Here is a 24,347-nt window from a genome sequence, read left to right as displayed (position 1 = left end):
TGGTTAACATGTAATTTTCAAATTGCCTTTACTTTTTGATTTACCCTCAAATTTTTTTTCTGGCAGTATTTTGCAGTTTACTGATGGTTTTTATAGTCTGTGAATACATATGTATTATTCGTTTCTTATTTTTCTAGACGGGAAAAACCCATTATATATTTTGTTTACAATTCAGCCATTTTGCTTTCCTGAGGGGTGCCTCTATTCTGCGGTTCATTACCATGATGTGGTGGGTTGTTGCAATGGGTTATGCTCTGATTGTCACTTTTTGTTACTCCATTAACGTGACACTTTATAACGTCCAAGTTCTCTAAACGGAAAAGTAAAATGTGTGTGAAAATAACTTGTTTTCAGGTGCTTTGTTCCATTTCGGTGGCAACTGGACGACAGTCAACTCCGTGAAAAGACAACTTGGCGAAAGACAACTCGGCGAAAGACAACCTGGTGAAAAGACAACTCGGCGAAAGACAACTTGGCGACATCCTTTACCAGTTAGGTAACAGTTAGGTTCAAAAAGATTTTTTAATTATATTTAAATGACAACATGATGCAAAATGTTGAAAATAAATTTATATAATTGATGAATGAAGTTTATTCTGCAGATGGAACAAACTCTATCTTAATCCTTTATATAAATTGTATTGATTGTAATCGTATGATGACGTTATTTAGAATATAAAAGGTGACCTCCGAGTATGGCTTTAGGAATATCTTTACTCTCAACGTATTGGGATTCTCATAAAGCAGGTGATTCTGTGGATTTTCCAGCGACCTACGTTGTCATTTAAATATCATTAAAAAATCTCTTTGAACCTAACTGGTAAAGGATGTCGCCAAGTTGTCTTTTCACTGAGTTGTCTTTTCGCTGAATTGTCTTTTGCCGAGTTGTCTTTTCACCGCGTTGTCTGTCGCCGAGTTGTTTTTTCGCAGAGTTGTCTGTCGCCCAGGTGTCTTTTCACTGAGATGTCTGTCGCCCAGTTGCCCCTGAACGCTGTGTTCCTTTGGCTTTGATTCTTGCTTCTAGTATTTGGTTTGTTGCATGTTTCCTTTGCCTTTTCCTGATGTGGTGAGCTCAGCCACACTCTCAGTCCGTCTTCTTTGTTGTTCCATTTTTCAGGGGCAACTTTCTTCTAGTTGTGTACTCTGAAACACCCATTTCCTTCTTCCCTTGCAGCTGCCTTATATGCAAAGTATTTGTGGCTAAGTGCTCATTGGATGTCATCTGTTGTACACACATACAACTTAAGATAAAAATCAAACCTTTCAAGTGAGTCCCTAGAATGCTAAACTACTGTATATGGTTGGCAGTGATGGGTGCACACTGTGCAAAGACAAGAATTTCTTGAGTTTATGTAAATGAAGATGATGGCTGAAAATCAGTGGAAAAGTCATGTAGTGCGACATCTGATAAAGAGGGCCAGTTGAAGCTGCTGTATTTATGGGTTTTGCAACCCCCAAGCTAACAACTGGAGAATTTGAGTTATTGTCTTTTCCCGTGGCTTTGGTCAATCCTTGGATTTTTTTTCCTTGGTGTTTTAGTCTTCCAGATTTTGGTCTGTATGTATTCTTTTAGCCATTTTTAGAATTTTGTATCTTTATAGTGCTTGGCCTTATCTTCACTGTTGTATTTGTTGTATATTAATCCTTTTGTTTTGCTTGGCTATCATTGTATTTTTTAAATATTGACCATTTTTTAAATGGAATTTCATTGATTAATTATTGAATTTTATTATAAACTAGCAAAATACCCGCGCTTCACAGCGGCGAAATACTGGCTGAATATTTTAATTAAGAAAAAAGTAAACATTTTTAAACTGAGGGAAAATATACAAATAATTATTTGTTAAGGATCTCTTTGTACACGACGTTGTCAGTTCGTCACTCCGGTTGTAATATGACCAAGCTGTGCGCTAAGCTTACTCTTGAGCATGCAACATACAGTTGGCCATGTGAAAAGCAATCCTGCCTCAAATCAATGCCAACCTTTTGTAGTGTTTGTCCTTGAGACTTATTAATTGTCATTGCGAAGCAGAGCCTTACTGGAAATTGAATGCGTTTGAATTGAAATGGGAGATTAGATGGTATAACGGGGATGCGAGGAATAAAAACTGTGTCACCCGAGGCACTGCCAGTAAAAATAGTTGCTTCAATCAGGTTGTTTTGTAGAGATGTGACCTGCTGTCTCGTGCCGTTACAAAGTTTTGGTGGCTGTAAGTTTCTCAGTAACATTATTGGTGCTCCAACCTTCAAAATGAGATTATGCTCAGGATTGCCTGGAGGATTTAGAGTGTTGAGAAACTCTATCGGATAATGCACCGCGTCTTCTACTTCTACAACTGAATCAACAGATTGATATGTTTTTGGTTGTGAAGGTAGTTCTTGAAGTAAAATGTGGTTTATAGTCGTAGTCATGTCATTTTTTGGTGTCAGGATAGCTCTCTCTCTTAACCATGACACGTCATTTTGGTGGAGATTTCGTAGATCGGGGTAAACATTTTGAAGAAGGCTTTGTAAGGTATTCACGATGAGACAGAGATTTGTAGGAATATTTATTTTACGATTTTCTTGTATGAAGGTGCCATCACCTATACTCATCAGAAGAGCAGAGAACTCCTCGGCTTTTTTGTCACCTTTCAAATGAACTCTCATGTTTATTTTTAAAGTAACAACATTGATTTGTGGCCATAGGTATGAAGATTTCAGAGATGCTTTAACTTCATCAGCGCGTGTTCCTCTGGGCACGACTGGTAGGGTTTGGCGGAAGTCTCCAGCCAGTAACACTGTCAAGCCTCCCATAAGTTTGTTGGTGTTTCGGAGGTCTTGGAGGGTCCTGTCTAAAGCCTCAATACCTGCTCTGTGTGCCATTGTCAGCTTATTGTCTGGGATGAATGCACTATGTCGCAGCACTTCAGCCATGTTGCTTTGCTTTGATATGTTACACATGGGGGATTCAGTATGGTTGAGGTTCAGAGGCAGCTTGAAAGCTGAATGAGCAGTTCTGCCACCCTCTAGAAGAGTTGCAGCAATGCCAGAAGAAGCCACAGCTATGGCAATGTTACGTTTTGCTCGGATTTTTGCAAGGAGAAGGTTTATTAGGAATGTCTTACCAGTTCCTCCTGGAGCATCAAGGAAAAACACCGTGCCAGTGGCTGACGCAACGCTGCTCATGATTTGGTCATAAACTGACTTTTGGTCACTATTTAGCAAACGCTCGTTATTTGTGACTATATTGGCCAATTGCGAGGTGTTGTAAGATGTCTCTTTCAAGTACTCGGGATTTGACGTAAGTTGTACCAGTTGTGTTAAAGGTGAAGGCAAACCGTAATGATGAAGAGATTGACCTCCAATACCAATTACGTGGTTTTGAAGCAACTGTAGACAGTTGTTATAGATCAAATTTAACCACTGGTGGACTTCTGTTCGTATATGATCTTTTTCAGTTTGTCTCCTAATATCATCTGCTATGCTGTCTTTATGTTTTTCCCATAGGTTTAAGGGGTTTTCCATTTGGCAGAACACCAACATGACAGCAAACAGTTCACGGATCTTTTGAGGTGAGCGAGACAGAGCAGCTTCCTGTAGAGTCTCGTCCCAGTTGATATCGTCATGTAATAAACCGAGTGCCCTACAGGCTGACTTATAGGTCGGATGTAGGACACCATCAACTGTTCTGAGAGATTTGAAAGATGTGGGACCTGTGATTTTGTTGAGCAGCAGTCGAAGATGGTAGCATTCAGAGTTATTCGGGTGTACAGTGTAGACCCGTCCCAGCACATTATGCTTTTTCACTCCCGAATGTCCTGATACAGGGTTGCCCTGTTTCCTTCGACGAAACATGTTGTTTGCCCACACATAATATGATGGAATTTCATTATAATGAAGTTGTTTTGCAAAATCATCGTGTTTACAAAGGTCAAAAAATGCTAAAAGGGTGGTTTGTGGTTGATTGTGTACTTTATCGGCAACGTTGGCTTCTGTGAAATAAATTCTTTGTCCGTTCTCAAGATGCACAGCAAGATGAACGACCGGAGGGAAACGTTCGTGAATGGGAAAACAGAAAATGCGCCAGGCTGCTTCAGAGCTACTAATGTAACGACCAGCTTCGTATCGAGATACTTTGTCATTTTCATTTTGTATTGTAAATACTGCCTGGTCACTTCCCTTGTTAACATACTTGCAGATGTATTTGATTGATTTTACTGAAGTGCAAAATTCGACATTGATGTGAGCATTGAAGAAGCGGGACAGCACAGGACTATAAGGGACCACCCATCTGTTGTCGATATCTACTCCTTTGATGTTAATTGTATGACCTCCATCAGCAGGTGCGCGCCGGCGATACTGAGGGTAACCATCTTCTCCGGTCTGAGTTTCTGAGATGAACGGACACGGGTACTTCTTAGTGCATATTCTGTTGATCATGCAGGGTGAGTTGATATTATGAGGTCCACATGGGCCGTGAATCATGGTGGATTTTACTATTTTGTGTAGGGCAGGGTCAGTCTGTGGATCAGGAATTTCCGCCCGGATGACTTCATCGATGAGAGCTGGTTTAATCCTATCTTTTAACCACAATAGAATGTGTGCATGGGGAATACCTCGCTTTTGCCACTCTATGGTGTACATGTAGCAATTTGTACAGCCAAAAATGTTACTCTTCATGAGCAAGTCTATCGTTTTGCGAATCTTGAGATGAAATACACGACTGATAAGGTCGTGGCGATCGTGAGGTTTTTGACGTGGAAGAATTTCAGTGATCTCAGGCCATTTAAGATTGCAAGTAAATGTGATGAATAAGTCAGGGCGGCCATAATGACGTACATATGTCATTGCGTCTTGTGTACGCTCGTGCATATAGCAAGGTCCTCCAGTGAAGGAAGATGGTAATATCACAGCTTGACCAAGTTCTATTAAATCAGTGTCGTTTTTGTCAATAGCATCTTTTAAGTGAACGTAATTTTCAGCTCGTAGTTTTTTCTGATTTAGTCTCATATAATTTAGTCGTTCGGATTCAATTTTTGCATACATATCAACTAAAAACTGATTTAATAAAGTTCGGAAGAAAAGGATAGTATTATCATGATGTTGTCTGATCATAAGGCAGTATGAATAGAAGTTTGCTGCAGAGACGGTTTTGTTCATAGGTAACTTACTGGTAGCATGAACTTGAGGTATAGACACAGAATAGCCGTCTTCACCATAGCAGAACATGAGAGGATATTGAAGTGCATCATAGGATCTGTGGCTTTCCTTAATGCGTTGTAGTTTATTGTCTCTGGTTTTCAAGACAATATCTCTATTGTTGAACGTTTGCCCAACGATGACAACACCAACTTGATGAACTGTGGGTTTATTAAATCTGCCTTTGTGTGCATGTAATGGTTTTTTGTCTGCGTGAATGACAACTTTGAAGTGTTTGTCATCATCTGAAATACTGTCCATTGTGGAGTGGAAGTCCTGGATGTAAGTGTTACAGTCATGGAGCATTTTTTGTAATTGCTTGACCAGGGGTATGTTAAGTCCAGAAAAATTAGCGCAGCGGATTTGTGCTTCCTTTTCATCATCCCCGACAAAATAAATTTGCAAAAATTTGTGTTCCTCACTCGGCATAGGTAAAAGACTGCCAATCAAGTGATACACTTGTCCCTGAACTTTAAATGAAGGCATAAAATTTCCCTCAACGATTTGTTTAGCACCAAATGACGTCATTTGAAATGCGCTGTTGTACTTTTGAATATTGTTCAAGAAATGCTCACTTTGAGGATGTTCGCCATTTAACAGGCCCTCAAGAAGGTCAGGAAGCTTACGTAAAGGAGTGAGAGAGACTTTACCACTGTTACAGCACAAACCAGGAGACTCGCATTTCCACTTCTGAGCTTGACAATAGTCACAGTGAACATCAATGGATCCAATGTGTACTGTTTTGTCAGACTCATAATGTATGTTTGGGTCGTACTCAAATCCACAATTGGCTTTTTTGAGCCAAACCTGTTGTTTTCGTATGAGCCGCTTTTCATTATTGGGATCGTATCTAGAAACAGAAGCTCTATTAACTTGTGGATTTGCCTCCGTGTATTTAGCGACAGCGTCTCTATGAACTTGTGGATTTGCTTGCGAGTATTTAGCTACAGCGTCCCTATTAACTTGTGGATTTGCTTGCGAGTATTTAGCCACAGCGTCCCTATGAACTTGTGGATGTGCTTGCGAGTATTTAGCTACAGCGTCCCTATTAACTTGTGGATTTGCTTGCGAGTATTTAGCCACAGCGTCCCTATGAACTTGTGGATGTGCTTGCGAGTATTTAGCCACAGCGTCCCTATGAACTTGTGGATTTGCTTGCGAGTATTTAGCCACAGCGTCCCTATAAACTTGTGGATTTGCTTCTGAGTATTTAGCCACAGCGTGTTTATTAAGTTGTGGATTTTTGTGCGAGTATTTGGCGGCAGCTGCACGAAGTTGCTTCCGTCTAGCTGCATCAGAAAATCTACCACGATGTCTGATACGCCTCCTTTTTACTGTGTTCTCACAGCTTGGATTGCTGCTGTCATAATCGGCTCGAGTTGGATTTGTGTTGAACTGACATTCGGTATGTGTCAATCGATATAAGCATACAACTGGCTTCATCAATAACTTCGCATCCATGTTTTGAGAGTTGAAATATTCATAAACATCAAAGTGTCCACTACTCAAATCGTCACCTGTGAATCTAAGATGTTTAAGAGGCATTGACGGTTCTCCAAAGGTGTAAAATATTTGGCCATTTCGGTATACTTGAAAGCGACAACCAAACAATTCAGCGGCAGCCATCAACTCACATGCAGAACCATAGGTGAAGGGCTTAAGCATTTCAGTCTTATAGTGCTCCTGTGTAGTATAATTATCTCCTGTACCATCATCAGTCCACACTTTGAACCTGTCCCAGTCATTTAATACATAAGACACAATGTCCCTGCGGATATCAAAAGTGAGCCTGATATGTCCGTGCAATATGTAACACAGAGAATGGTAAAGGCAGGCGCCATCTCCGGGCATACACACCACTCGGTAAGTGATAGTTCTTTGATTGATGGTGATCACCTCGATAGACATGTTAATAGGGGTAGAGTTGAAAGAATAAAGGGAATGGGTACTTGATCAACAGCAGAGAAGCCGCGGATTAAATAAAGAAAATGGGTACCTGAACACTAAAGTAAGTGTAAAATATCTACACAATAACTAGAACAATCTTAACAAATGAACAATAAAACAACGGAGAATCCGTGGATTAAATGTGCCTTATAAACTGCGCAGTGGCTTATATGGGCAGGCAGTCAGGCAAAGAAAGGGATTCAAATATATAAATGAAGAAAACAGCAGCAGAGAAGTCGCGGATTAAATAAAGAAAATGGGTACCTGAACACTAAAGTAAGTGTAAAATATCTGCACAATAACTATAACAATGCTAGGAAATGAACAATAAAACAGCGGAGAACTCGTGGATTAAATGTGCCTTATAAACTGCGCAGCGGCTTATATGGGCAGTCAGTCAGGCAAAGAAAGGGATTCAAATATATAAACGAAGAAAACAGCAGCAGAGAAGCCGCGGATTAAATAAAGAAAATGGGTACCTGAACACTAAAGTAAGTGTAAAATATCTACACAATAACTATAACAATCTTAAGAAATGAACAATAAAACAGCGGAGAACCCGTGGATTAAATGTGCTTTATAAACTGCGGAGCGCCTTATATCGGCAGGCAGTCAGGCAAAGAAAGGGATTCAAATATATAAACGAAGAAAACAGCAGCAGAGAAGCCGCGGATTAAATAAATAAAATGTGTACCTGAACACTAAAGTAAGTGTAAAATATCTACACAATAACTATAACAATCTTAACAAATGAACAATAAAACAGCGGAGAACCCGTGGATTAAATGTGCTTTATAAACTGCGGAGCGCCTTATATCGGCAGGCAGTCAGGCAAAGAAAGGGATTGAAATATACTGTATAAACGAAGAAAACAACAGCAGAGAAGCCGCGGATGAAATGTGCCTTACAGCGAAAAAGATGTGTAAAGACCACTTCACAAAAAAACTGCAGAGCGCCTTATCTTCCTTGGCGAAGCAAGGAAAAAGGACGGCCTTATATCTCGTACGTTTATAACACAGTGAAAAAGATGTGTAAAGACCGCTTCACAAAAAAACTGCAGAGCACCTTAGCTTCCTTGGCGAAGCAAGGAAAAAGGACGGCTTTATATCTCGTTCGTTTATAAAACTGTGGATAAGCTTTGAAAAGAATGCCTCCTTGGCGAAGCAAGGAAAGGAATTCACACACCGCAGCGAAGAACGGTTTAATATGGGCAGGCAGTCAATTACGTGGGAGGCGTGGTGATTTCCGCAGCAGCCGCAGGGAGGCGTGATGATGCAAGACGTAACCGCCTGCTATGGCCGTATACAGTATACGAAAAAAGGTTCCAGTTATGACCGTTACGCTTTGAATTTCGAAATGAAACCTGCCTAACTTTTGTAAGTAAGCTGTAAGGAATGAGCCTGCCAAATTTCAGCCTTCCACCTACACGGGAAGTTGGACAATTAGTGATGAGTGAGTCAGTCAGTCAGTGAGTGAATCAGTCAGTGAGGGCTTTGCCTTTTATTATTATAGATAAACCAATTAAAGTAATAAACATGTCCTTGTCGGGTTCACAGAAGCCAAAAATCATAACAATCACATACATTCCGATCACCCCATTGCATCAGGTCTGCAAATCTCACTGAGAATTAGACAAGTCAGCATGATATACTGTATATCCTGTTGTCATCTTTCTGGCAGTCAATGTGAACATCTCAACAAGCATAAAAATACAGCTTATATATGTCCAAAAGTTTGATATTTTTTAATTAGCATTTTTGTTGTTATCGGTTAATGAATCTCTTCCTCATCAAAACAATCATTTGTTAAAGTTTAGCAGACTCAGGTCAAGTCAGGTAGCAGACCTCTAGTTCCGGGCCTGAGTAATGGAAAGTGTAAAAGTAAACAGAACTGAACTGCAGCTAGAATTAAACAAGAAACAGCCATAAATAGAGTATTACTGTATGTAAAAGCAGCAGGACCTATAATGATTAACATTATATCAAGATTTAGTTGGTTCTTCAATTTTTTGCAGGCAGAAAAATTACAAAAGATGCCATCAGTTTTTGATCATTTTCAAACAGACACAACATTTTAAAGCTGACTCTTTGTTTTTTGGAAAACAGTTACAGTGGAACCTCTAGATACGAGTTTAATTCGTTCCAGCACTGAGCTTGTATAGCGAATTTCTCGTATCTAGAACAAACTTCCCCATTGAAAATAATGGAAATCCAGTTAATCCGTTCTGCACCCCAAATATATTAACATAAAAATCAATTTTCCTAACAAATAACACTGATAAATTATATATACTGTAGTCTACCTTTAATAAATAACACTGGTAAATAATATAACTGATTATTAAAAGAATCAAAACAGGTGTCCAAAGTGCAGTAGAGCATTCAATAAATCTTTAAAAAAATAATCCTTAAAACAGTTGTGAAGTGGAGGTTTAAAATACACAAGAATAACAATCCTTTAACACGAGGTTAAAACGTCAAAAGGATGCCGTCTTTAAAAAAACAGATGACAATCCCCGGTGCTTCTTCTCTGTTAGCGTCTCACCTGCGGGCTCTGCAACAGGCGAGACACTCTTAATGCAGCTGACCTTCTCTACACCGTCCTGCTTCAGCTGTTTGGCTCGCCTGTTCAGCTCACTGTTCAGCTACACGCGAGCCTGCACTCACTCGCCTGCCTGCCTGCCTGCCTGCCTGCCTGCGCGCGCTCTCTCTCTCTCTCTCCTCTCTTTTACTTTTTCTCCCCCTTAACCGGCTCGTGCTTCTCTATATATGCGGGGAGGACATGGCAGCTGCAGCCCATCAGCCACAGGAACAATCATGGATGTGGGCAGTTTCCCACCTGTGCACTTAAGTGAGAAACGCAGACACCGCAGATCGCGGCTCGCAACTGCTACCACGCCCCCTTGCTAAGCCGCGAGCTATACCCACAGCCTGGCTCGTGGCTCGTTATGCGAGCCAATGCTCGTATTTAGATCTGAATTTTTCGCTCATACTTTCCTCGTATTTTGAATTTCTCGTATACAGAGGTGATCGTATCTCGAGGTTCCACTGTATTTGCATATTTTGTGACATGTTGAATTTGGCAAGTTAAGAGACAAACATTTGCATCAGATGTTTAACATTAGCCATGCTGGATGCTTTTATATGACAGTTCGAGGCAAATATGGAAGAGCTGGTTAACCTGAAACATCCCTGCTTCTTAAACTTAAAGTAATTAAAAGACAAGTTGTGGTAAAGTGAAGTCCGCGGCTGATTGGTGTCTTAAATAAATAATTGCCAGGCTCGCATCTTCAGGTGGGGGCATGGTAGCATGGCGAGAGCAGTTCTGTGTGTGATGTGGATGCGGACAGCCCTGCACTTAGTGCACAGGTGCAGGATTGCCTACAACCGTAATTGACTCCCGGAGCCGCTGATTGCCGCAGCCCCGCTTTTTAAATAGGGAATTGCGAGTGTGAGGGGGAAGAATGAAAAAACTTAGAAGAAAAAAACGGAGGTTAAAGAGAGAAAGAGAGCGCAGAAGGTGGAAGGAGCTAGTACGGGCATGTGAAAGCGAGCTAAGAGAGCGGGCTTAGGAGAGGGAAGGCAGGCAGCTAAGAAGAGAGACCCCGGAGAGGAGTGTGTGGCCAACAGTCCGGGGGCGGTTGAAATGGGTCGCTCTGGCTGAGCAGCAATGAGGAGCAGGAGTGACCAGGAAATTGGACGGCTCACAGCAGAAGACCAGGAAGGTAGTCAAGGAGGCTTGGGAGGAGAGCTCCAATGTGAGCACCATGGCCACTGGGTATCCAAGCTTAGGTCCGGAGAGGGAGCCTTACCTTGGGACGGCAGGACCTGTGGAAGGTCAGCTGCATCTATTGCTAGGGCAACATCTTTCCTGCAAGGCCCTTATGGAATAAGTAGGGGAGGCATTAGTGAGAAAGATGAATGCACCAGGTTTTTTAGAAAGGACAGTTTCTTGGCTGAATTTTAACCTCTGTTTTGAACGGACTTATTATTCTGCTTTTATCCTCCACATGAACTCTTGTGTATGTATTAATTTATTTATTAACTTTTTGAAGCACTGCACTTTTGAGACTTGTTTTGTTTTGACTTCTTTTTAATAAAAACACCAGCACTTTTCACAGACCCCTTGCTTGGTGTGTTTGTCCTCCTCTGCTCAGCTCATCCCGGTCATAGCTATCAAGAGGCTCCCAAAATGAAAGAGGAAGCAAGGAGCCGACCCGCACTGTCACACAAGTCAAATCACAAGAGTCAATTTCCCAGTTAGCAGCAAGTAGCTCTTAAATCAGTCCAACCAGAAGCCTTCCCTCCAGCAGAGTTCAATCCGAAGATCTTCAACGAACTGCCCTTTCTCCTTCCTGGTCCTCTTTTATACTCTCCTGGAGGAGTCATTTGATCTGAAGGGGTATTTCCTTTTTTTACCTCTTGACATTCCAGAGCAAACTTGGTTACCAGAACCTTTTACTTAATAGACATGTTCTATCAACTGCACTTCTGGGGCCTCATGCATAACACTGTGCGTAGAATTCACACTAAAACATGGCATATCGACAAAAGTTGAAATGTGTGTATGCACAAAAAATCCAGATGCATAAATCTGTACAAACGCCAACTTCCAACTTCTTCCGCTCCTTAAATCCCGGTCAACATGAAAAGTAACGCATGTGCACGCGCCTGCTGCCCTACCCCAACTCCTCCCAAAATTACGCCTCTTTGAATATGCAAATCAATATAAATAGCCCTTAAGCTCAGCATTCTGTGAAAAGGCAATGGCAAAAGCATGGGGGAAAATAGAAGAATTTCAGTGAATACCAAGTGGAGACAAGGAAAAACTTACTATTTGTTGGTTTAAACAGTGGTATAAACAACAAAAGGAAGTTGATCGAGTGACATAGAGTGTTGGAGAAACTTGAAAGCTCAAGTTCACAAAGTCGCACAGTGCCCAAAATAAAAAAAAAGTTGTCAAATATTAAAGTCGCCGTGAAAAGGCAAGTTGTAGCCCACCGTCTGAGTGTCATTTGAAAACTTATTAGGGTACAGAAAAAAGAAAAAAAAATAGGGACACAGTGAGAAAAGAGCTCGAAATGTCAACTTTAATCTCGAAATTTCCACTTTAATCACTTAGTTTATTTTGTCATTAAAGCAGAACATCATAAACTTCATCTTTAAATCGTTTAATTTACTAGTTTCTCAAATACCATTGTAACTAAAGTAGCATGTTAAATGCTTTGTTTTGTATGTGTTCTTCTATGTGCTCTATGTGTGTGAATCACTATGTGCTTCTTAAACGGGCTTTCTCTTCGTCCGGCAGAACACAGAATCCATTACATTCGTGATATTACAGCTGTCTGAATAATTAAAATACTGAGATGTATACTTGATATCATTTTCATGATGATAGCAGTTAAAGCATTTTATTAAACATGGGACCACGGTGGTGCAGTGATAGTGACAAGCTGGAGCCCTGTCCAGTGATCGTTCCTGCCTCACGCAAGATGCTTGCTGTGCCGTGCGTGACCTTCGATGAAATAATTTATTGCAGCAGTACTGTCTCTTTCAAATGTACTAACCTCCAATTCCTGTCCTTCCTTTTCTTCCTCCAAGTAACCAATCGCCACACAATCAGCTCTGTAATAGACATTAAACCATCTGTAAGCTTAGAACGCTGATTCTTCAAAATTTTAAGGAACATTGAAATATCTTCGTAGTACATGTTTAATTATTCTATCCATCTATCCTTCCAGTGTTGCATCAGCCCCTGCAAGAATATAGCACGAGGCAGGAACAATCCCTGAATGGAGTGCCAGCTCCTTGCTAGCGCTGCAACACAGTGTCCTCACATGTTTAATTATTAACAATATAGATTATTTAAATTATGTTAACATTTTATCTGTATAATGTAATAAACATATTCTGCTGCATTTCATCTTAAAAATGATATCATCATAATATGTAAATACACACTTTATAAAGTGGCTAAGTTTGTGCAATATTATAACTATCACAAGTTTACAGTGAGGTAATTATACTAATAAGTACCAACAGTTCTACAAGGAGCACTTGATGGACTGATTGAGTGCGTTTATAGTTCTTGGAATTAAACTGTTTCTGATCCGCAAGGTCAGTACAGGAAAGGCTGTGAAGCATTTATCGTATGAGAGCAGTTCAAATAGGCATCATGGCTGAGGCAGCGTGTGCTAGATAATGTATACCGATAATTCTCTTTCCGATCAGCTGCTGTAGAGCTGTGATTCCACACTCAGATACAGTGGGATAAATACTCAGAGTGGTGCATTGACAGGAACAACGCTAAAGCAGCTGTGGTATTTGGAATAGTTTGGCCATTCCGTGGACCATTATATTGTTACAGGTTAATTACAATCAGATGCCTTAAACTAATAAACAATATGCGGTTAATTTCAGTGTATTTGATAAAACCACATCAGGGATGTGGATCTAAAAAAGAAAGGGAAACCACACTGGAACAAAAGCACTGCTTTGATGCTGGGTGCCACCAGTTTTCAAAACCGAGTGGAGAACTTGCGTACGCTAAGCATTTAGCTGGCGTGAAAATGTGCGTAGCTTTATGCCAAGTTTAGGTTTTATACATAACAATGTGAGCGTGGAAGCAGGCTTACACAACATTTTTGTGCATATGCACCATGTATGTGAATACATTCACATTCATAAATTCACCAGTATGTGAATTTCCCCTTGGGATTAATAAAGTATCTATCTATCTATCTATCTATCTATCTATCTATCTATCTATCTATCTATCTATCTATCTATCTATCTATCTATCTATCTATCTATTGTGGGGAACAGCCCGGACACAGACAGGTAGACATGTTGGTTTCACCACACACACATTTATTATACATTACTTATTTACAGTTCCTGCATCAACCCAGTGCCGCAGCACCAATCACCCCTTAAGTCCTTGGCCACACAACACAATGCCTTCTAGTCTCTGATCCGCCTCCACTCCTCTCCTCTGAGCTCCGTCCTTCTTCCACCTGACTCTTTCCAATGAGGCGGCCCCTTTTATACACCCCGGTTGGACTCCAGGTGCATCCTGAGGAGCTTCTGTAGCCACACCCCTGTGTGGCGGAAGCTCTGGCGGTGTATCCGGAAGTTCTCCAGGTGTCCCCAATCCTCTTCCCCCCAGCACTTCCGGGTGTGCCGGAAGTGCTGAGATCCAGGGCTCCCAAGGCATCGGGGCGCCCCCTGGCGGTGACCACGGGCCCCTACAGGGTTGAGCTTCCAAGCTCTGTACCCGTGGCCCCCAAAGCAACCAGGGCGGGTGCCCCCTCGTGTTCTGGAGGAGGCACAAGCCCTCCTCCAGTCCTCCTGGGCATCCCGGCCGGGAATGAACCCCAGCCGGATACCACACTATCTATGCATGAGGCCTCTGGTCCCTTCCTGAAAAAGAAACAAAACACACTTGAAGACATCTAGAGTTCTTAACAAACAGGTTATTTGTGAAAATTTGTAAATATTTAATTAAATATTATACATATTGTAGTCAAGTCAGGAGTTACAAGTCCCAAACAATAAATGTTGGTGTGCCATTCTGGTCGTCCCCATTACTTCTAACTAAGTTCAAAGTAAAATATAAGCGCCCACTGGTACAGAGGGAGAGAAACCAAAAGTAAATAAAAGTAGCTAAATCAGACTTCAAATCTGTTTTGCTTTATAGCTGGTCAATCGTGTAGGAGCTCCGTTCTGTGCTTTGCTCTGCTTACAGAGTGACACCTCCTTTTGTCAACCCCGTAACTTGTAGGCGGGAGACCAAAAGGGGCTGTGTCAGGTGCCCATATTTGATATGTTCTTGATTGAATAAGATAGGACATGTTTAGCGATGGCACCCCCTGTTGAACTGGGATGGTATCCCATACCTTAGAGGTGCCTTGATGTTGATCCACAGACGCGCATGCATGACAATACCATTCAATAATGAATAATACCCTAAGGTCGCTTTACAAGTAAAGAACTATGGTACACTGAAGAAACAGAACCCAATCTGTCAGTGGTAGGGACTGAACAGGCCAACTTATGCATTACAATTCAATGGTGTAACAATTGAGCAATATACAGTACAGAGTATTAGAATAGCATGGCAGGACTGGTACAATCACTAAATAGTAACCTACTAGAATATGGTGGAGTCAATTTAGTTTATTCTTATATAAGATGCTTAAACGTACAGGCTTGGTATAGTTATACAGATTAACAAATCAATAGTAAATTATACAACCAGACAAAATCTGCATTTATTGGTTTATATGTGGTTAATGTCTTTTGTTAAAATATAATCAAAATCATACTAACTGAAATTTCAATAGCAAAACATGGTGAATAGTTGACAGCAGAGAATAGGAAAATAAAAAGTCTAGCTAACAACATACCAACATTACTAGAAAAAATAGACCTCTGGGAGCTGCAGACTCCTTTGGAGTATTTCAACTAACCTAGGCCTCTATCAGGCATTCAGACATTCACAAAAAAGGATAGCTGTAGTATAATGAGTTGATCATAAATAACTGTTGATGCCTAAGGATCTTAAATACTACAGTTCCATGTCTAGAAACTGTAAATTGATCAAAAAAACAGTGGCACCAAGTAACACATCAGAATGTAAATAACAAAAAATAAACAGAAAGGATCAATACATGATTATATGTTTGTTTTATTTGAAAAAAAGACACATTACTGAAATATGAACAGCTTAATATGTAGCTCTAATCGGGGTATCCTAGACCAAACTATTAAGTCTTCACTCATTAGCTTGAAATATATGCTCCTGAAGCATTCTATACATGAGTTAGTGAGTTATACAGCCAAAGGCTTGACCTCCCACAATATTTTTTTTGCTTGTGATTATGATATACGGGTTGAAATGTATGCTTCTTTAATAAGAACTGTTAAATGCAGGCAATTAAAGCCATTGTAGGTGTAATAATCAGGCTCTCAAAGTTATAAATTGAAAAAATCTTGTTACCAACTAGAATTCATTTTTTTTTATTATTATTAAAAAACAAATTATCGGAGTTGGTTTCAACTGTTGTGGGAGATTCTAGATAGAGAACAATTAGCAGCGGTGTTATTTTGTCCTTTTTTTTACTATTATCCCAAAAGGGTTTTGCACAAGAAATTTTCAATGCAGGTCCCTACCAGCAGATGGCCGTGTATGCCACTTGTGGCCTGCAGGGTGCACTCAGCTCCCCAAACCCTACAGAAGCAAACGCAGGACACAATTTCTGTCACACATTTTTTTTAATTTCAGTGGGAAACTCTATCCCTTTCTTTTCCCACCTGCTCACCACAGTACAAAAGCACAATAAACAGCAGAAAAGCACACTTTTCTTTTTTCTTTTCTTCTTTCTCTCACTCTGTCTCTTTCTCGGTCCACTTCTACTCCTGGCAAGCTTCATCTTCTCCCTCCAGACTCTGTCTCCTAGAGCAGTGGCAGCAGACTCCTTTTATGCTGCACCTGGGAGCACTTCTGGGAGAGACGGAGGTCCAACATAGTAGGGCTCTGTTGCCCCTGCAGCACCCATGCCAAAAGGGCTGTGCCTGATTCCAACTCCCAAGGAGCCCTTGTGTGAATATGAGGCACTGCTGCAGCCCAGGGATTCTGCTATCTATTGCTCTGGGGGAGATAATGCCTGAGCACATTCTCTCTCCCTGTCCTCCCACCATGGAGGCGTCCCAGCTGGGTAAGGGCCCCGGCCATCCACCATACAGTCCCTCCCTTAGCTGAGCCATGTGGGTTGGAGAGGCTCACCCCCGTGACGGCTGTCTTCCATCAGGAGGGGCTTTTGCAGTTGGCAAGTCCATGGCTACGCCCTGCAATACAAAAACATGACAGTGATAGGGAGATACTGCATTGACACCTATTCCTGGCATCTGCCTTCACCCTGTCTAGTTTAGATATGCTGCATAAACATTGGTTTGGATATATACATTGGGTGAGTTACTTCGGTTTAGATATATATTGGTTGAGATACATGCATTTGAATAGAATGGTTGGGCACACCATAGTCACCTTAGTTTAGTGTCTCTGTTCCATTACAACATTTGTTTAACATTGTTGTCATTATTGTACATACATTATACAAGAAACATATGCCTATCAGTCATGTTTTATTTTGTTAGCCATATTGGTGGGTGTCCTCCATTCCAAAGCACTTTTCTTTACTTTCGTTACTTAAAACACTCTCACAGATCCCTCACCTCCATCCTCCATCCTGCCCAAGCTTATGCCGCCTGGCTCCCTCACTCCCTCTGTACCCCCCATGAGTTGTCAGAAAGCTTTAATCGCAGCTGCTGTACGTCCCTTTTTTCAACCCATGAAATGTTATTTTATCACTGACAGAACATCGCAAGGCGATTTCTGTTATTCCTTTTTGGCAGCAATTTGTCTAAAGGCAATGTACGTCAGGAAGGATAAGAATTCCTTTTGCTGAAAAGACAAATCTCTTTGCAGAGTGAAAACTGGAGCTGTGTGATTTCTTCTAAATACAAATTAGTGATCAGGGATACACAATGATCAGAATATTCCTGCTTCACAGATAAATGATGTTTTTCTCTTTTTATAGTTAAACTGCCCCACCAATCTGTCAGAAATCTCCAACCCCACACCTCCTCCCCCTCCCAGCTGCGCAACCACACACACACACACACCTTCAAATGCACACACTAGTGATTAAGAGTGCAATCTCCTGTGTTAGCGTGAGAAAGGACTAATAAATATCCAGAGAATTTACTGTCCTTCTTTAGTTGCAGGCCAAAGATTATGAAAGAATTTAGTCTCTGGAGAACATCACCTTTTGTGATGGGTTTTTAACAAATGCGAAAATATCTTACCTTAAGTGCATAATTGATGGAAACAAATGTAAAAGGTACTATTTGTCAGAATACTTTTTGAGCATAGCATACAAAGGATATATGAGACGATTTTATTAACTTCTAGTTTAATATCTAGTTTTATTCTTTTTACACATAAGCACTCACACATGCATATACTGACATATACAGTAAATACAGTATATTTATATATCCAAACCAGTCTACCTGAATGGGTATGTGTATATCTGAACCAACATTTATATTCAAACCAATCTATATTTTTCTGAACTGGTATATATCCCATTGGGATTAATAAAGTATCTATCTATCTATCTATCTATCTATATATATATATATATATAAATATATATATATATATATATATATATATATATATATATATATAAAAATATATATATATATATATATATATATATATATATATATATATATAATGTATACTGTATACTGTATATACAGTAGAGTCTCGCTTATCCGACATTCTGTATTATCTGACGTCACACTGCAAAAAATCAAAAAAACGCATCAATCGGCAACAAGAACTGCAAGTTGCGAGCATGAGCATAGTCTATTTTTTGTTGCTAAGTTCATTTTTTCAGTTAATTTTTTCTGTTGTTTTGTTGTAAAACATAATTACAGTAGAATCTCAGGTCACGACCGTAAATCATTCCAAAACTCTGGTCGTAACCCGATTTGGTCGTGACCCAAAGTAATTTCCCTCATAGGATTGAATGTAAATACAATTAATCCGTTCCAGATGTACGAACTGTATGTAAATGTATTTTTTTAAAGATTTTTAAGCACAAATATAGTTAATTATACCATAGAATGCACAGCGTAATAGTAAACTAAATGTAAAAACATTGAATAACACTAAGAAAACCTTGAACAACAGAGAAAACTAACATTGCAAGAGTTCGCACTATAGCGCTACAAACCACTCGCTAAAAACACTTTTTTTTTAATGAGTTTTAAGCACAGGGAAAAAATGAATATTTGAAAAATCTGTAATTTAATAAACAACCAAGAAAAGTAACATTGCAACAATGCATGCTACGAATTGATCGCTGCAAACAGAAGTGAAGTGGAGGTTAAAATCCAATAGAAAAAAGTCTTCATTAAATACAATGAGGTTAAAACAATGCTCGAATCAGTCTCGTTAAAAACAAGCCCGGTGCATTCTTTAACTGCCTTCTCGGCCTTATGCGGCCAGTCCTCTCTCTCTCGTGTGCGTGCGTGCGTGCGTGCATGCATACGTGCGTGCGTGCGTGCGAGCATGTCTCTCTCGCGCACATGTGTGTGTGTCTCTCTCTCTGTCTCTCTCTCTCTCGCTCTTGCACAGTCTCTATCTCACTGCACAGGGAAAGACTGAACACGTGCGGAAATCATCGCACGCACAAACCGAAAGGGAAACTAGCTTGTTAGTATATCGAGTGTGTGCTTGTGCACAGATGCAAAAGTTTGACAAACTTTTTGGTCGTAACCCGACCTGTATTAGGTTCGTAATGTGTAAAATTATAACATAGTTTGACGTTTAATAGGCTTTTTCTTAACACCTCCCATTATCCGACATTTTCGCTTATCCGACGTTCTGCCGGCCCGTTTATGTCGGATAAGCGAGACTCTACTCTATATCCAAACTGTTCTATCTGAGTTGACTCCTCAAGGCTGAAGTCAAAATGTCCCCAAAGCTCTTCAGTAACTGCTCAGTAATAGATGGAATAGTGGTGCTAGATAATGAGAAGTAAAACGTGTTCACTTCTTGCCACCTCTTCATCACCAAGGTACTGAAATTATTAGGTACTCGTCTTTGCCTGTGATATGAGTTTCTCTAGGTCTTGGAGGATTCATCTAGCGCCAAGGCACTGATGTCATGTCATGTGAGATCACCTGTGAAGGTTCTAACTGGGCATTGCCAGACCCCAGACTTGGTCTTGTGACCTCTGCTCTCCACTTCTAATTATTTTTTGATCATGTTTATGGTTAGGGTAAAAAGGATAATGGAGATGGCATAGCCTGCTATAAGGCCTTTACCAGATTGTGCCAGCTTGACACCAGAAGTGACTCTTAGCCTGATATTGTTTTAAATAATCTTGAATAAGATCTGTGATGTTGCTAGGAACATGGTGTCTGAGCAGAGCGATCTCAACCAGACTATGTGACATGAACCCATAAATGTTGGTAAGATCTAACCACAGAACAACAAGGTGTCTTTTCCTGTCACATTGCATATGAAATTAGTTGGGTTACAACACCAAGTGTGTTCCAAGCAGCCCTGTACTCTAGAACACCCCTCGCTTCTGCACCAATGACTTTTGCTGCCTTACAACTCCAGGAGACTGGTTTAATAATCCAGCCTGGTTTGTCTGGAATTTACACATTCTCAATTTCTCTGTTTGGGGTTTTCTTCTGGTATTTTCATTTTTCTTCCACATGCCAAAGATATGTGTTAGGTTATTTGGAGATGCCAAATTGATTCAGCGATAGTGAATGTGAACATGTAATAATAAATAGTAATAATAATAATGTGCATGGGTATGGCCTGCAGTGGATAGTTACAATGTACTTGTTGGTGGTCCTGATTTCCATCCAATGCAACCGCTTAGGTCTCAAACTCCACATCCCTAAATTGGATTAAGCAGACATGAACATGGATGAGATGACATTTTACAAACTGAATTATCATCATCATTATTTATACAAATCAAGGCCGGATGAAACTGCTGACCTGTGTTTGCGTAATTTATACTTATTTCACTCTTTTAGTTGTACTATTGACTTTATGAATTTAATTTAGGTTTCCTTCTTCCGTCCAAAGAGATGCTGTTATTTTTACTGCCAGTTCTGGTGTAATGAATATGTGAGTGTGGTTGGATTGACTGCTACCATGCAAGTTCTATTGCCAGGCTGTTTAAAAAATGTGAAGTAATTGACACATGTTTTTTTTTCTTAAATCTATGCTTTTTCCTGTAAAATATCACAAGCCAATGTTCACAAAAACACAAAATCATTACCTCTGTAAAGCAAAACCTACTGGAGCGATTAAAAAAAAAAAAGTTCTTCTCACTGAGCACTGAGTGATGGCTCTGTGGCTTAGAGTCTACGCTGGTACCTGGAAGGTTGAGTTCAAATCCTATTACTGCCATAAGGGATCCTATTTCGTTGGAAATTAACCTGAAAATTGCTCCAGGGGTGTTGAACAATGGCTGACCCTGTGCTCTGACCTCCAAAGGTCATGTGAAAAGACGATTTCCCTTCAGAGATTAATTTAAGTTTATCAAATCAAAAAAAATAACTATTAGGGACACCATACTAATTCTGGGTCGGATCTCTTTTTGTTATCAAATCAGAATCACTTCTTTATGCCATGGATTTCACAAGATGTTGGAAACATTCCTTGTCTATGTTGACATGACTGCATCACACAATTTCTGCAGCTTTGTCAGCTGCACAGTCATGCTCTGAGTCTCCTGTTCTACCACATCCTAAAGGTGTTCTATTGGATTCAGAGCTGGTGACTAGGAAGGTCTCTGAAGAAAACTGAACTCATGGACATGTTGATGAAAGCAGTTTAAGCCCACTTTTGCTTTGTGACATGGTGCATTATCATGATGGAATTATTATAACTATAATTATTATACTATAATTAGAACATGGATAAATTGTGGCTGTGAAGAAGTGCACATGATCAGCAACAATATTGCAACAGGCGATGGCATTGATGCGACGATTGATTGGTATTAACAGGCCCAAAGTGTGCCAAGAAAACATTTGCCACACCATTACCCCACCACTATCAGCCTGGACAAAAGGTTATATTCAATACTTGGATTCAGGCTGTTGGCACCAAATTCTGAACCCACCATCTGTGGTCCTCTAGGTTCCTCAAGGTTTAACGTGTTGTGCATTCGGAGATGCTTTTCTACTCAATCACAGTTGTACAGAATGGTTATCTGAGCTACCGTAGCCTTTCTGTCAGTTTAAACCAGTCCGGTAATTCTTCTCTGACCTCTTTCATCAATAAGGTGTACTGCCACTTACTGGATTTTTTCTTTTTTTGTGTGTAAAAATCCCAGGAGATCAACAGTTTCAGAAATGCTCAAAGTTGCCCATTTGGTATCAACAGTCATGCAACTGTGTAGATCACAGAGATCCAATTTTTCCCCATTCTGGTGTTTAATGTGAACATTAACTGACCTGTATTTGCATGGTTTTATGCTTTGCACTGCTGCCACATGATTGGCTGATTAGATAATTGCATGGATAAGCAGGTGTTCCTAATAACATTTACGGAAAACAAAAATCTATACTTTCACTATTACATAATTAATGTTTTAGCAGTAAAATATTTCAGACTAAAAGTTTATTATGCTAATTGAAAAGGAAGAATAAAAAATATGTATTCTTCCTCCCCAGCTGTGCTGCTGTTTGAGCACTAATGTGTGGAAAAAGAACATAAAATCATTATCTCTGTAAAGTAGAATCTACTAATACAATTTGCTTCAAAATAATTAATTAGATTTTTATTTACTGTGTCCACAGACACTAGCACACAGCAAGACAAACACAAACACACGCACACACACACACACACACACAAAGAAATTGAGTTCCAAGATGCTTAAAACAAGTAAATCAATTGAAATCTGAAACTCAAAATTTCCACCTGTGTCATTACATTTTTTTATTTGATATAGACACAGGCATTCCCACATGTTTTGGGACTGCTCAACTCTCTGACCATTTTCAGAAAAAAATGTTTGCTTACCCGACAGATTACCAGTATGTTTGATTTATAATTACTTTCCAATACTTTATTAGCATACAGTAAGGGATAAGATTATGCCATAAATCATCTTACATTATATTGCTCACATCTTTCCATATCTTATTCAACTGGAGGGTCCCTAAGACATGCTCTAACTTGGAGAAAAAGCAATATCTCATATATTATTTAAAACTCAAAATTCTCTTGAATCTGGGTTTTTAAATGCAAAGGTTGTTTTTAGACAAATTTTGTCTAATGTTGTAGCATACTGCCTCTTGTAATTTAAAAGTATAAATATAATTGTGATCTAAATGCAACAATGTTTGTTATTGCTAGTTCTGATGTGTGTTGCTTTTTTGATTGCTCTATTGTTCACAGCTTCATTGGTAGTTATGTGGCGTTTAAGATGACAGCTTGGTAATCTGGGTATCTAAGTTTTGGATAAAACTCCTTAAAATGTATTTATATATTAGTGATATAGTTATGGAAGGGGCATCTTAAAAGATTTTTGCATATCTTTTGTTGGATTTTTTAATTTTTATTTTTGATCCACTGTAAGAGCCATTTTCCTAGTTATATAAGATTCATAAATATTTTACTAGATGACCATGCATAATCTATGGGAGGTTCCTAAAACCCCCATAAATAGAATTGTATTGGTATATTCTTGCTATTTCTAACAGCTTTGAGTAAACATTATTCTTCAGTTAGTGACCAGCCTTGCCATGTGTAAGGTGTAGAGGCATAAACCGTGACCGTGCCTGTGCACATGCCTATGTGCTTATGGGCCTACGGGCTTTTTGAGTGTGTAAAGTAACTTGTAAAACAGCACTTATTTAAGTGCAGAACCGTACACTTATAGTGTACAGAAGAAGAAACTGAAGAATCTTTAAGTATATAAAAAGTTAAGAACCTTTAAGTAAAGAAGAAGAAGTAAAGAACTTTAAGTACAGAAATAAAGTTTCTCAAGAAAAGCTAAGTTTAGAGAAGATACATTTTTTCCTTTTTTTGCCTTTTATTCTACGTGTGTAAATATTTTTTCTTTTATTCTTGTGTGGATTATTTTCTTTTAACTTTCACTAAATATTTTTAAAACGTACTTTTGGACTGAGATTTCTTTTGACACGCGTTTTACCTGTGCTTGATCTCGCCTTATGCTTCTACGGCTACAATCCACATTTTTGATTATCCTGACAATAGTAATTTGGAATGAGTGCATAGACCAGAAGATAAAATCATCTGGCAAAAGTGACACAGGATGAAAAGCTGTTCAGTGAAACTTTCTGAGAACATCACATGGCGAATATTAACTGCACATATACTGTAGAGAGATAGAACTTTATTTGTCCCCAAGGGATTTTGGCTTTTTACAGAAGCCCTTTAGATAGATAGATAGATAGATAGATAGATAGATAGATAGATAGATAGATAGATAGATAGATAGATAGATAGATAGATAGATAGATAGATAGATAGATAGATAGATTCACACACATGCAAATGGGAAACAACTCCAAGGCTTAGCTGACTGTAATTCTGCTCCTAGCCAGGTGTTGACACTGTCAGTTAACACTTCTCTT

The sequence above is a fragment of the Erpetoichthys calabaricus genome, chromosome 4, assembly GCF_900747795.2.
Source record: "Erpetoichthys calabaricus chromosome 4, fErpCal1.3, whole genome shotgun sequence".
NCBI classification, from domain to species: Eukaryota; Metazoa; Chordata; class Cladistia; order Polypteriformes; family Polypteridae; genus Erpetoichthys; species Erpetoichthys calabaricus.
This window is presented reverse-complemented; position numbering follows the sequence as displayed.